We start from the raw sequence: 15,866 nt of genomic DNA on the forward strand, positions 1-15,866 counted from the left end.
AAATGTAACATTTAAGAAACAAAAAAGAAAGTAGATAGTAAAGAACAAGGAGTGTATGTATATACCTTTTCAGACCAAATTATCACTGCAAGCGACTCTACGCCATCTACGTGAAACAACAAGTGATGAAGCCACACTGTGTGCGTCGAGAAAGCTCAATATCGTTAACATGATATCGCAACCACATACTACCAACAGATCCTGTAAATTACAACCATTTTTCTTCAATCAGCGTTTTCCCCGGTTTCTCCGACGAAAAATCTCCACGGAACCGCCCTTTCAGTGTCCGATTTCTCATAACTATCTTCGTCTTCGTCTGCAGAGGGTTCGTACCCATAGTTCACAATGCTCTGTTTCCTCTTTTGCCTCATGGCCTCAACTATGAAAGACGACGATGTTCGCACAAGATAAGTGAAGTTAATATTAGAAATTTGGCGTGGATTTATATATATATTATATATTTGAGGAAACCTGTTGGCTAAGATATGAAGTCGAAGTTGGTGAGTTATGAGTGATTGATGGGGTGTTGAGACGAAAAATGTTTTGAGTTTTGCATGCATTCGTCATGAACGTAGCCTGGTTTGTTGTTTTGTTAGCAAGGTGGTGATGCAGCTGCTTCGTGTTTGCTTTAATTATTATTATTATTATTATTATTATTATTATTATCGGACAACACAATATTATTATTATCGGACAAAACAATAGGAGCCCACTAAAAACAAAAGCTTCGACGATTGAAGGAGATGGAGACAAGGAGTCATCGACCACAATATTGAATTCTAAAATAACTTATGATGATAATCAACAGTTAGAACCTCCACCTCACCTCTAACTACCTCTACCTGTGTCATCCTTTTTTTTAATCAAAAGTTTATTAGCCTCATAAATTATTTTCCCCTTCTTAAATCTACATTATTTTAATTTTGATAAATGTCTTAAAACTTGTATTGTTTTTGTTTTTTTCCCCTTCATTTTTCTTCAATAAATCTACTTTAATAAATCAAGATCATTTTGTCACATGTCATTTTCTTATGAGCTTTGACACATGTCATTTTGTGGTATTTTCTAAATAAATAATATTCACATGTCAATTTATATATATTTTTTCAATTTCCAAAAATTAAAATGTCACATAACACTAATATTTATATATTTAAAGTATTAAATATAATGAATGTTATAATAAATGACAAAGATTGTCTATTAATTGGTAGGTATTTGAATTCATAAATCCATAAACTCACAAAGTCAGATTTTGGCCCTCCCCCCTTCAAATTCTATAATTCATGGCTTCTGTTAAATGGAATTGATGAAATTGTATGCAATGCTTGGGGAAGGTTCAACGGATATGGTACAACAGACACATATCTAGGAGCAAAATTAAAACATGTAAAAGAGGCGATAAAGAAATGGAGACGTGAAGAGCACAAAAAAGAAAAATAGGAACTAATGCAGCTAAAAGACACTGTAACCAACATTGAGAAGATAGCTGAAACTATGACCCTAACTAGTGAAGAATTGACAACCCGGAGCAATGGCATTCGAAAGATACTTGAACTTGAGAAAGTCGCGGTTATGAATCTAAAACAGAAGTGACGTGTGAAATGGACTATCAATGGGGATGAAAACATGAAGTTCTTTCACGGATTCATAAATAACAACATAAGGAAAAACAAAATCTCAGGTCTAATGGTTAACGGGAGATGGATCACGGAAGTAAAAGACATCATAGACGAAGCTTTAAGATTTTTCAAAAACAAATTCAATGAGCAGTGGGTTTCTAGACCTAAGTTGATTAACCAACATATTCGCTCAATCTCCATGATGGATGCTATTCATCAAGAAGCCCCGATCACCATTGATGAAATCAAATCAGCTGTTTGGGCTTGCGGTAGTGATAAAGCACCTGGGCCCGACGGATTCACGCTCAAATTCATAAGAAAAATACTGGAACACAGTACATGTTGACATCATGAACTTCATAAGACACTTTGAAGAACATGGATTCTTAGGCCACGGATGTAACTCCTCTTTTATTACCCTCGCCCCAAAAGTTAAGGATCCATCAACTCTTGGAGACTACCGGCCAATAAGTCTAATCGGGTGTTTGTATAAAATAATCACAAAGATCTTAGCCACTAGAATCAAGCAGATGATTGGCAGTGCCATTGGGGAGGTTCAATCAGCATACGTGGAGGGGCGTAATATTCTAGATGGGCTTTTAATAATAAATTAGGTATATGCTTGGGCAAAATGTGTATAAATGAAGGTCCTCCTATTCAAAGTTGATTTTGACAAAGCCTTTAATTCGATCAATTAGGAATACTTAGATTCCATTCTACTTCAGATGGGATTCGGCAACAAATGGCGCTCATGGGTTAGAGGCTGCCTTTCTTTATCCCATGCGTCGATCATGGTCAATGGTCCCTAACAATGGAGTTCGACATAACCAAAGGAGTAAGGCAAGCAGACCTACTCTCGCCATTTCTGTTCATTATTGCTATGGGAGGCCTAAATATAGCAATGGAATCTGCAAAAGAAAAAGGAATATACGCCGGAGTACAACTTCCGAGAATGAACCACTGATTTCTCCTCTCTTTTACGCTGATGATGCTTTGTTTGTCGGTGAATGGTCCAAGTCTAACTTGAAATATCTCGCTCGTATTTTAAAATGCTTTCATGAATCATCCAGTCTAAGAGTCAACTTTCACAAATCCAAAGTCTTCGGCATTGGCATTTCAAATCACGAAACTTCCCAATTGGCCAACATTCTTGGATGTGTGGCAGGTGCATTACCTTTTACCTAGCTAGGTGTTCCTGTTGGAGCTAATATGAACCTAAAAAAGAATTGGATGCCGGTTATAAATAAATTCAGGGCTAAATTATCGAAGTGGAAGTAAAAAACACTCTCTTTTGGAGGTCGTCTAACCCTCGTGAAATTGGTACTTGGGAATCTTCTCACATTCTATCTATCGCTCTTCAAAGCACCAATTGGCGTTATCGAAACCTTAGAGAAGATTCGTAGAAGGTTTCTATGGGGAGGCAACGAAAATAAGCAAAAAATCCATTGGGTTTCATGGGAGAAGATTATCGCATCAAAAGATAATGGGGGACTTGGAGTCGGATCAATTCAGGCTTTTTACATCGCTCTAATGGCCAAGTGGTGGTGGAGGTTGAAAATGTTGGATTAATGTCTAAGTCCATAACTATAATTGGTAAGACTTGACCCGACCCGGCATGGTCCATTTGGGTTGCATGGCATCATGCATTTGGATAGACTATAATGAGAGAAATAACACTTAAGGTTGGTTAATATATTATAAGTTCTAATATATTAATAAGGTTATTTAATTAGTATTGATCAAGAATTAATTTGGAATTAATTAAGTGATCAAAAGGAGACTAATTAAATATATGGGTTGATTGTGTAAATCATTCATTCTTATATATGTGGGCTTGTGATCCAAGATTCCTTATGTTGGACTAAGTCCATGGGGTGACCCATGGATACTCCATGGAGGTTAAAATCCATGGAGCATAAGGAATGGGTAAAGTTACGAGTTACATTGTGTAACCCTAATAGCCACCATATAAAAGAATCCCATGGCTCAACAAATCGTGCACTAATGTGTGAGTGTGAGGGCTAGACGATTTCAAGGAGTGTTCAAGTTTCTCTCAAGTTATTCCAAGTGTATTTGGTGTTGTGTGAACCATTTGAGGTGTCACACTTGGGGCACTAGGCACTCAAGCTTCATGAAGACATTCTACATCAAAGAGGTATGTATTCTATCTTGTTATATTTATTATTTTGTATGCTAGATTAGGATAATACCTTGGATGTTCATAATTGTATGTATAATAGAGAAAACATAGATCCAAGGTATTTAGGGTTGCATGTACACTTAGGAGTGTTAGAATGCTCATAACCCAACAGTGGTATCAGAGCCTAGGCTTGTTTTCTTGTTATACTTGCAAAAGTAGCTAAAAAATCGAGTTGGATGCATATATTCGATTGTTTTGGCTGGAATTGGACTAGGAACATTACCCTAAGATGTTTTTGGACTTATAAACTTGTATTTGATGTGGTAATGTTCATGCTAATCCAATTTCTAAGATAATTGTCATAATTTCAAGATTTGTATTAGTTTGTATGTTCATGCTAATTTCTTGAAGATTGATGATTTGAATTATCTTGTTCTTATGAGGTTCTTAGATTAATAGAAAAGTTGTGTGAAATAGTTGTTTTCAATCCATTTTAATCTAAGAGTTGATTCCAAAGTGTGTTTATGTAACTTGTCCTCAAGTTATATGAAAAGTCACATTTAAGAATCATAAAACTCATAAAAGTTGGCAAAGGTTACAAAATGAAGAGTCTAGTTCTAATTAAATGGTTTTATGACTCCATAACGTGTCCTCAAGTTATGGAGGTTCAAGAGTCTCTTCATTAAATTAAAAAAAAAGTGTAACCTTAATTAGTTCCATAAGTTACAATAAAAAAAAGTTATTTTTTTTTATTAATTAGTTTAAAGTCTTCCATAACTTGTCCTCAAGTTATGGAACTTGAAGAGTTTTTTTTTTAATTAAAACTACTTTAAACTCATAAGTTATGGAATTAATTAGTTTTGAATAGTTTCAAAACATGCCCTCAAGTTTTGGAATTTGAAAAGTTTTCACTTATGAATACTTTAATTCCAAGTTAGCCCTTAGAATTTTAAAAGTTAAAATTCAACCCTTATACTTTATAATATTATAAGTTAATAATATTTATATATATGTATAAGAGTAAAGTCAGTCTTACCGTTAGTAGGCCTTATTCACGAAGCCGGTCTATAAGGGGGGTATAAGGTTACTGCCTATAAAATGACAGTTTAATGGGTGTCCACTCTCACCCACCGCTTCATTGACTGGTGGAAGGTCGTTAGCCGAACGGGTAGGACAAGGACTATAATTCTCCTTTCATTAAAAGTATTAATGATAAATACTAAGTAACTAAACTCTTATTAATACCCAATCTTAGTTACTTAGGAAAATGTGAATTTGGTGCTAACCCATGAAATTACACTTTGCACTTTGCTTAAGTCGTTAGTGGAGCGTGTGTGGTTAACCGGCATACTAACCTGGACTTAACAAGGTAGGCAAAGGGTAACTTAATATTTATCATAGTATCGGTGGAGCGTGTGTGGTTAACCGACACACTGATTAAGGGGTAAATATTAAGGGTACCAAGTATATTTGCATGGTTATTCACACCTTGTTTTGTGATCCTCGGCATCCCAGTCACAAAACCTGAAGGGCACACTCGAGATTGAAACATGCCTTTGAACAGTTCAATGAATCTCAAAGATCTAGGACTTTCAAATCCAATTAAAACCAAATAAATTATTTCATTTTTCATGGTGGAAATTGGTGAATCGTCATTCACCTATCTTCAAATATTTTATAGCTTGGATTACGGCATCCCTCTTCTAAGTTATAAAATAGTTTGTTGGGTCCTAGACTTAATATTTCATATTGGGTGTCATATTAAGGACTTTAAATCAACTATCTTGAATATCTCCCAAAAAGATGTCTGGTCTAGACATTTATGATCTTCCCAAATCTTTTGAAACAAGCTTTCCTAAATGAAGATGATGTCCCATGGATATCATACTTCTTTCACATCCTCCAATTATTCTCCCTAACCCACAAGTTCCTAAAAAGTTTAAGGTCACTCAAGCCCTATTGGCAAGGCAAGGTCTAGGTGTGATCACATCTTAGAGATGTAGTCATATATTGACAAGCCGGGAGAGTTGGGTGTCAAAGTCTTGAGAAAGTTGGTGGCTCAACTACTTTCTAAGTCACATAGTGAGTTCTTTTGGGAATCCTATGAAACAGACTAAGACAAGACCCTTAATGATCTTATCTATTTGCTAAGATCAACTTCCTAAAACACTATGGACATTGACAATGATATCCAGTAAAGCTCTCTCTTCCCAATGGAAAGGGATCGGCCATAGTCAACTCGGTTGACCCAATGGTAAAGAGAGAGGCAAAGTCTGAGATAGTCCCATTATCAAGGGTCCATAGGTAACTATTGCCAAAGGAAGGGGCATTGGTTACGAAGCTGCCAAATTTACCTAAGGATGTTAAAGTCAATAAGTTTGGCTCTACTTCAGGTAAAGTCCATTGTCTAACTCTATTAAGTACATGCTGATTCTGATGGCGAAGATGGATTTCAATCGCATGGTTCGGTGATCAGAATTTTGGGCTATTACTTAAGAGTTATGATATTTATATTGCTTAGGAATAGATAACAACAAGGTTTTCATATGGATTGTAAGGATAAGTTTTTCCGCAAAGTTTTAAAATAAAAGAAAAAGGTTTTGATTTTATTTATTTTAAGTATCCTTACAATGGCATTTGTGAAAAGTTGTTGCTTATAAGATTCCACTGATAGCAATATTGGAGAAATGGATTTGATTCTTTCGGTTGTGGTAGTGTCTAATATTACCAAATAAGGAAAGATTCTCATCACCCAAGGTTCAATTGGACCGAAACTTGGAATCATGCAAGTTGTATAGTATGATGAATGAGAACTTTCAGCTTGGAAAATTAAGACTAATTCCTTATGTGAATAAGGAAAGGACTAAGGGATCGAGTACATATTCTTGTGCACTGGTCAAGTCCAACACAAAAGATCAAGAAGACTATTCGTCATGATTTACTTAAGTTCAGTAAATATGGTTATACTTATAAGTTTAAGTATAAGTCTGTAGCATTGGAGAAGTTTCAATGTGAGACAGAACGAATAAGAAGAATCAAAGTATGGCAGAAAGATAAAAGTTTCTCAAATCTGAAAAGCTGGGAGAGTACTTTAGTATCATGTTTATGATCATCTTAATGATTAAGATACCATATCACAATTGGTCCTCTAAAGTCATCTTAGTGCATTCTTATGACTAAGAAGAGGAGTCATGAATTGTTGAAATGGTTAAATCAAAAAGATGAGTCATACTTCGTTCCAAAACAATTCTTAGAGTCATACTCCAAGATTGTAACTTGAGTGACATATCTTAAAGAGGGTTTGTTAACACTAGTCAAATGTAAGAGTAAAAGGTTATCTACTCTTGTACATTTGAAATTGGTAAGTTGTGATGTTTTGGATAAAACAGAGACCAACTTAGGCCAATTGTGTAAAGTGTTAGTCTTGATAAAGAATCCGCACTATCTCTTGAATATTTGACAAGGGAGTCTTATATGTCAAGAGGACAGTGGGAGTCTTAAAGCTCTTGAAAGTTTCAAGACTTAATCAAGAATAAAACCTAAAGTCCTTCACTAGCACACGACTTGAGGTTTATAACCTATCGTGTTGAAATTTTTGTGCCTATTCAAGTTGGCTTTGCATAGGAGTTCTGAGAGTTCTCAATTGGTTGCACAACTACTTGGAAGCAATGGCAGGCACCTGAGCTGCCAAATGGCAAGAATTTAAGATTGCACAAGTTTAATCAATATGAGTTTGGATTTGTCACTAACCTTGTCTTGTGATTATGGTTTTGACAAAATCACATGGATAAGAACACATACACTATTAAATCTAAGTGTCATAAGGTTTCTCTCCGATTCATGAAAATGATGGTGAGGAAACACTTTCACTAAGTAGATTTTAGCTAGATAGCAATTGTGATATTTGCATTCTCAAAGTCGTTAGTGGAGCTGTGTGGTTTACCGGCACACTAACATGGACTTGTGAGAAGTGGCAAAGGTCTAAACAATTGAGACTATGATTACGGCATCCCTTTTCATAGTTCTAAAATTGTTTAGACACACATGTGAGCTATCTAAGAGAGGTGTATGATTTTGATAAAGTTTTATCAAAACAATCTAGTATCAGAAATCTGAACTTTGGTAAGAAAGTCAGCTGATTTCTGAGTACATGTCAAAGCTAGTGGGAGCATAAGTGTTATGCTAATAATCATCATGTTAGTGGGAGCATGATAATTATGACAAAGGTTGCAAGTTAGCAATGTTAATTATAGAAAACAAAAGTTTCAATTCGTGAGGTTGCAGGGGTTGAAAAAGTTGTTTTGCTATAATTAAGGGAGAGGAAATTATACTTCATTTCAATTCTAAAAGCTTAGATTGAGATTTTAATCGTATTTAATCAAGGATATATATATGAATTTCATGTTGGAATGGCTCAACATAAGGAAATTCTATATATGGGTCCATTATTTGCGTTCTAAAATTCGATTATGATTATGGCATCCCTTTTCATAATCTGAATTTTGAGAACTTGACAAATTGAAATGGAAATATTATAGCAAAAGACTGGTTTAGTCTTTATGTGAGACATCATGAATTGTGTACCATATGCTTCGGCGATAGGATCGATTACATGTGCTATATTCATCCTTTCTAAAATTTTCCAAATGCCTGGGGCATTATGAAGGGAAAAGGTCTAGAATTGGATATGACTAAAATGATTAAGCAATTGTCGAGGACAATCTAAGGTTTACCAAAGATGGGTTGCTCAAGGACAGTTGGAAGTATAATGTTAATTCTGGAAGGACCATATTGACATAATCTGTAAGGAGGCAACTATTGTTCAGAAGTGATAGTCAAAATGGAATATGGAAATGTTTCAAAGTTAGAAATTATTCAATCTGTGTAAGATTAGGAAACTTAATGAAAGAAGGATGTTTCCAAGGAGCTGATCTCCTTTGGAATGCTTTGTAATGATTGTTGTCAAGTCTTTCTGACTTCGTGCATAATCATTAAGAGGATCAATGCATATAAGTTTAGAATCTAACAGATTTCAGTAAATGGCATGAATTTGGAATTCTTGCATTTGCAGTAAGGATTTGGGACTGTGAAAAGAGGATCATTGGAGTGATGTTCAATTGATCTATTTTACAAAGTAAAGATCATAGACAAACATAGTATGCATACTTGGTGTATGGCATGACTAGTGTTTAGAAAACATAGTGTACATGCTTGGAGCATGGGACAACTATTGTTTTAAATTCAAGTATAAAGTTGATAAAACCGAAACAATGAATAATGAGTAATCAGTATGGTGATAAATAAAAGTGTTTATTTATATTCATAGGGTTTGATACCATATTTGATTCATTTATTCTTGTGTTTCACTTTGCATGTTTTGACTTCCAGAATAACTAAGTCGCTCTTCCTGAATGATTAAGTTATTCAAACCATCCACAGTCGGTCATATGTTGGAAGTAGATATGAATCAAGACTGTCATGGGTTGGTTTGTAGAGGTCCAAGTTGGTGGACAAAGTGGTGCTACAACACTCATGAGTGCTCATAAGTTCTGAGTATTGGATTCAACCCGCGCTCATTTGAATCACTTCATGGATTTTATCACGAGTGATCATGAGACGATAATATCTTATATTCTTCAAACCTAGAGATATGAGTTGTTACTATGAGTTGGTTATACATTGATTGCACGAAAACGCATTGGTAACTCGATGTTATAAAACGTGCCTTTGTGTATGATTCAACAAGTAGTAGAACAAGCCATATGAGTCGAAGTTTATCCATTCCTTTTACCTTCGGGATAAAAGCGATATCTGTGGGCCCCTCGATGATTTAAAGATGATACATGTGAGTGCTTGGCCAAGCCAGGACTGATTTGATTTGTTCAATCAGTCAGTCATCATGAATCGGAAATCGGGAAACAACAAATGGACAGAGAGAATGATTGATAATCCATGTCTCAGTCCATATGATATCTAGAATGGAGGAATATATGATCCCTTATCTAATGGACAAGTCATTGATAAAGGTCAGAGTTCATCGACAAGGTCAGAGTTTGACAGAAGCTTTTGAGAACTACGATTGCTGATCGGTTCCTGAAGTCATACACAATAATAGTTTTAGACTTATCCAAGTGGGAGACTGTTGGATTAATGTCTAAGTCCATAACTATAATTGGTAAGACTTGACCCGACCCGGCATGGTCCATTTGGGTTGCATGGCATCATGCATTTGGATAGACTATAATGAGAGAAATAACACTTAAGGTTGGTTAATATATTATAAGTTCTAATATATTAATAAGGTTATTTAATTAGTATTGATCAAGAATTAATTTGGAATTAATTAAGTGATCAAAAGGAGACTAATTAAATATATGGGTTGATTGTGTACATCATTCATTCTTATATATGTGGGCTTGTGATCCAAGATTCCTTATGTTGGACTAAGTCCATGGGGTGACCCATGGATACTCCATGGAGGTTAAAATCCATGGAGCATAAGGAATGGGTAAAGTTATGAGTTACATGGTGTAACCCTAATAGCCACCATATAAAAGAATCCCATGGCTCAAGAAATCGTGCACTAATGTGTGAGTGTGAGGGCTAGACGATTTCAAGGAGTGTTCAAGTTTCTCTCAAGTTATTCCAAGTGTATTTGGTGTTGTGTGAACCATTTGAGGTGTCACACTTGGGGCACTAGGCATTCAAGCTTCATGAAGACATTCTACATCAAAGAGGTATGTATTCTATCTTGTTATATTTATTATTTTGTATGCTAGATTAGGATAATACCTTGGATGTTCATAATTGTATGTATAATAGAGAAAACATAGATCCAAGGTATTTAGGGTTGCATGTACACTTAGGAGTGTTAGAATGCTCATAACCCAACAGAAAACTGAACCCTCCTCCTTGTGGTTTCGTACCATAACTGTAATCCATCTTCTACAAAATAAGCCAGCTGAATATCTATCGAAAAAGCCATAACAGGAGTATGGAATAACATTGCCACCACAAAGAAAGCTATTAAATCCTTTGGTCTAAGCTTTGACAGTATATATGCAGGAAGATCATCAATTCAGGAGATAAAACCCAATTCTGGAACGACGTGTGGCATGGAACAGGTACCGTAAAGTTAGAATTCTCGTTACTATATGTTATGGAAAAGAAAAAGAGTTGTACTGTAGCTGAAAGAATCACTAATAATAATGGACCTTTATGGCAATGGAAATCTACTCCTGTTGATCATGGTACATGTTTAGAGTTGGACCGACTAAACAGGACTATCAAACAATTCATAATTAAGTTGGGACCGGATAAATGGACTTGCCCGTTAAATAAAGAAGGTAGATACACAGTTGCTTCATTGATGATGAAAATTGATAACATACATATAAACAATTGAGTGCAGTGTAGAGTAAACTGGAGTAGAACCATTCCTTTAAAAGTCATTTGCTTCATCTAGAGTAAACTGCAGTAGAACCATTCCTTTAAAAGTCATTTGCTTCATCCGGAGAGCCGCTCTTGGGCGTATACCTTCTGCGATTGCACTTCAACATAGAGGAATCCATATCGAGTCTACATTATGCGGATCCTGTATTGGCGAGCAGGAATGTGTTGATCATATTCTTGTGAAATGCCCTTACGCTTAGAAGGTGTGAGAATAAATCTTCCTTTGGTGTGGTATAGACTTGTGTACAGCTCACAGTGTAGGCGATCTCTTAAAGTCAGCAGCAACATGGGGTCGTTGTCCCAAAAAAAGAGAATGTTTTATGGCTATCTGTTACGGGATGATATGGACGCTATGGAAATATAGAAACGATCGTTTATTTCAAGAGGTGTTCTATGCTCCATGTATAGTGGTGGAAAATGTGAAAGCAATGGTGTTTACATGGCTCAAATGCAGGGGTAAAAGAAACATTTGTAGTTGGGTTGAGTGGAATCACTCCCCTTTTTCTCTTTTGCAATTGACTATGTTGTTCTGTTTTCTTTTCTCGTCTTAGTTTCTTGCTATTCGTGGTTATTTTAATATATTGACCGTTTCCAAAAAAAATTACTAATAATAATAAGTTATGATTTTTTTAGATAGATGATAACCTATTTTGGCTAATAAATTATAATTTAAATCCTTAAATTTTATTTTTTGAAACTTGTTCAAATAAAAACTAGTTAGACGTATACGCTAAATTTCGATTATCTGTTATTTATCTCATTTTTTTTATTAATGGTATAAAAACTATCATTAAAACGAGTTTTTAACTGTCATTTATTTAATATTTTTAGTTTATCAATACCTATTTTGTTAAAATGTTTTAATAATTGCTTTTTTTGGACACAATTTTATTTTTTTAAATTTCAGGGGTAAATGAAAATATTTATATAGGAATATCATGCCAAGTTGAGCTTTTATAAAAAATTTTGTTTTCATAAACAACTCTTCCTAATAATATCATAAAATGACCATTTTTTAAATAAATGTCACAAACAATCGTAATATTTGAAATTTTATAAAACTTAAAAGTTAAAACTCTATATAGATTTTCGAACTTAATACATATCTACCTTATAAATAAAAGTATTTTTTTTGTCATGCGTTACATTCTCATTCATTTTGTCATATGTTATTTTATGGTTATTTTAAATTAATCTTTTTTAAACATGCGGTTTTGTATATTAATCAACCCGTGTATTATACGGGTCTCACACCTAGTGTCATATTAAAGAAGATAATATTAAGTTTGATGTAACATTATTTTACTCGTGCATATTTATATTAAAGATTTTATATTTAGAAATATAAAATCTCCACAAAATCTTTATATTTATGTCAAATGATCAATTTAGTTTTTATATTTTTTTAGGGAAATATGTAAAAAAAATCTCTATATTTTGACTCTATTAACAAAAAAAAGTCATCTGTGATTTTTCTTTTTGCAATTTAACCATTGAAACCGATAAACATTTGCAAAAAAACTCTTGTACCTTGTTAGTGTCGGTTTTAAATGTTAAATTGCAAAAGAAAGAAAGAAAGAAAGAAAGAAAGAAAGAAAGCAAGCAAGAAAGAACCATGATGAGTTTCTTGTTAATAATGTTAAAGTTAAAGGACTTTTCTAGAGATTTTCTTTTTTATATATACTAAATTTATTTGAAGAAAACTTATATTTATTTATTAAAAAACTCAAAATAAATATATATATATATATATATATATATATATATATATATATATATATATATGCACAAACACACACACACACACACACACACACATATATATATATATATATATATATATATATATATGTGTGTGTGTGTGTGTATGTGTATGTGTGTGTGTGTTTGTGCATATATATATATATATATATATATATATATATATATATATATACACCCCGATCGTAGATCAATTTTCGAAAAGAAAGTCACCCTTTTCAATTGATTAAATAAGTCATCTATTCTCAGTAGTCGATACACATAAACATTGATCCATCTTTCTTCTTTACAAACAAAATGGGAGAACCCCAAGGGGATGAACTCGGTCTTATGAAACCACGATCTAATAACTCATGTAATTGCATTTTTAACTCTCCCATTTCTGACGGGGCCAAACGATAATGCGTACGGGCTATAGGAGTCGCTCCAGGTATTAAATTAATGATAGAATCTATTTTCGGTCTGGCGGTACCCCCGGCAACTCATCCGAAAATACTTCTTGATATTCTTTAACTACTTCCACTTCACATACTCGTCGTTTATCTGTACTTGATTGCATTTCATATGTGATATATGAAGGCCCACCTTTACTAACATCTTTTCGAACTTTAGTCATTGATATCATAGGATCTCTTTCACAACATTTTTCACCATGTATTGTAATTTGCGAACCATTTGGAGCTTTAATAACCAAAGCCTTATGATTACAAAGTATATGCCCATGAACTGTTGATAACCAATCCATTCCCACCATCAAATAACACTCTCGAGTATTGATCAATTTAAAATCAATAGGGAATATGGTCCCGTAAAGTTCTAACCGACACTCTTTGAAATCTTCTTTAATAATAACTCTATTCCCATTTATCATTTATATTAGAATATTATCATCTAACAGAATTAAAGACGTAGTCAATTTTGGAACAATCGAAGTTGACACAAATTAAAAAGTTGATCCTCAATCAAATAGTACATGTACATGTATTGAGTTCAGAGAGAACATACATGACACAACATCTGGTTTCTCTTTTACCTCCTCCACAGTCATATGGAAAGCATGACCTCTTACAATCCCTCCTTCATTCCATCGTTCCTCACGAACATTTCCCCGGTTAGCTCGTGACCACCACTTCAATCTTCAATTTTCACTTTTGCAACACGAGGGCAATCTGGACGAATATGCCCTTTATCCCTGCAATTAAAGAAAGTAACACTACTCTCAGGAGAATCCTTATCCATATGCATAGACTTTCCACACTTATAACATTGAAATTTATAGAAGAAGTATCAAAATTTCTAGTATGTCTTTTGCAACACTTTTCCCACCATTTCTCATCATACTCTGTAGATCTGTTCGGGACTGTAACCTATTTTTTTTTGTAACACTTGAATTTTGGTATGTTCATATTTAACCCTTCTTATTAAAAACATTGTGATTTTGGTCCTTTTGGCTAGTACGCGGGGTGTATTATAGAGTACGCTTGGCGTACTACCTGGAGATTGATCGCGGGCATCGACCACATATGTTGGGCGTACATGGGTTACGCTGGGCGTACGTTGGCCAGGGGTAAACCTTAATTTTAAGGGTTTGTACCTTATTTAAGCAACATTAACCCACCTCTTGGACATTTTAGACCAACCTCCACATCCTAAAACCCTAATTTCTTCACTTAGCCTTTGTGTGGTGCTTTTGAGCTTTTGTGAAGCATTTTGAGTGTGTTTTGTGCATCTTGAAGTGGAAGGGGAATATTGAAGACTCATCCTTCGGAGAGGAGCTTCGAGATCCAGCTTTAGCATCTCCATTTTCTGTCTTTTGAGGTATAAAATTCAAAGCTTGTCAACTCATTTCATAGATCTATTCCTTGGCTTGTTTTTGGCTATTTTGGTCCCTTTTGGTTGGTTCTTGTGAGCTAAGGTCGTTTATGGAGTATAGCCTTTTAGATCTGGACATATTAAGGGTTCCTTTAGCATAAAGATGCAAACTTTATGGTTTTTGTGGACTCATGCATGTGTTAAATCATTTTTTAAGCTCTTTTGAGGTATAGAGCCCCATTAAGCCATGCATGCACGTATAGTTGTCAACTTTACATGATAAACCACCTTAAGGAAGTCAGATCTGAGTGTTGGGTTGAAGTCTTAATCGATTAAGAGCTGAATGATGGAAGTTGGCCAAGTTGGGGAGTACGTTGGGCGTACAAGCTGGTACGTTGTGCGTACAAGCCCCAAAGTGAGTACGCTAAGCGTTCGAGCTGAGTACGCCCTGCGTACTTAGCAGTGGGCTTCAGAATTGTGGGCTTCTCGGTTTTGGGCCCATGTTGTACCTTAGTAGTCTTGGGTCTTATTGGGCCATCAAAATTCTATTTTTAGGGTGATGCTATTTTATTTGACTCTTTTGGTTTCGATCATGAAAGTACTTGGGCCCAATTTGGAAATTTGGGCCATAATTGGGCTTTGGGTGACCATTTTGGAATTGGGCCTTTTAGTGTAGTTAGTTTGGGCCTTGGTCTTGGAACAAGCTAGGTAAAGGGTAAAATGGTCTTTTTAAACTAATTTAGGCTGGGGGGTTATGTATTGGAATCCAGTTATTAATTGGATGTTATGTTATGATGATAGTGTGGGGATTTTCGGACCATCAGCTAGACATTTATCTCTGAGATTCAGCAGCCTGAGGTGAGCCTTCCTCATTGTGTTTAGCGGGTCAAAGGCACCAATACCGACCCATGGTTGTTATGTTAGTGTGCTAGATGTATGTTCGAATCTTGCATGTGTATGTATGCTTAGTGGGCGAGGCCTAATGGGTAATCTGTATGTCATTGCTTTTTTTTTATATGTATGTTTGTATGCTGGGTGGGGCCTGTTGTGAGAGTTAGGGCGAGGCCCGTTATACTCAA

Source organism: Lactuca virosa, chromosome 1, assembly GCF_052849685.1.
Source record: "Lactuca virosa cultivar CGN04683 chromosome 1, Lactuca_virosa_CGN04683_v6, whole genome shotgun sequence".
NCBI lineage: Eukaryota > Viridiplantae > Streptophyta > Magnoliopsida > Asterales > Asteraceae > Lactuca > Lactuca virosa.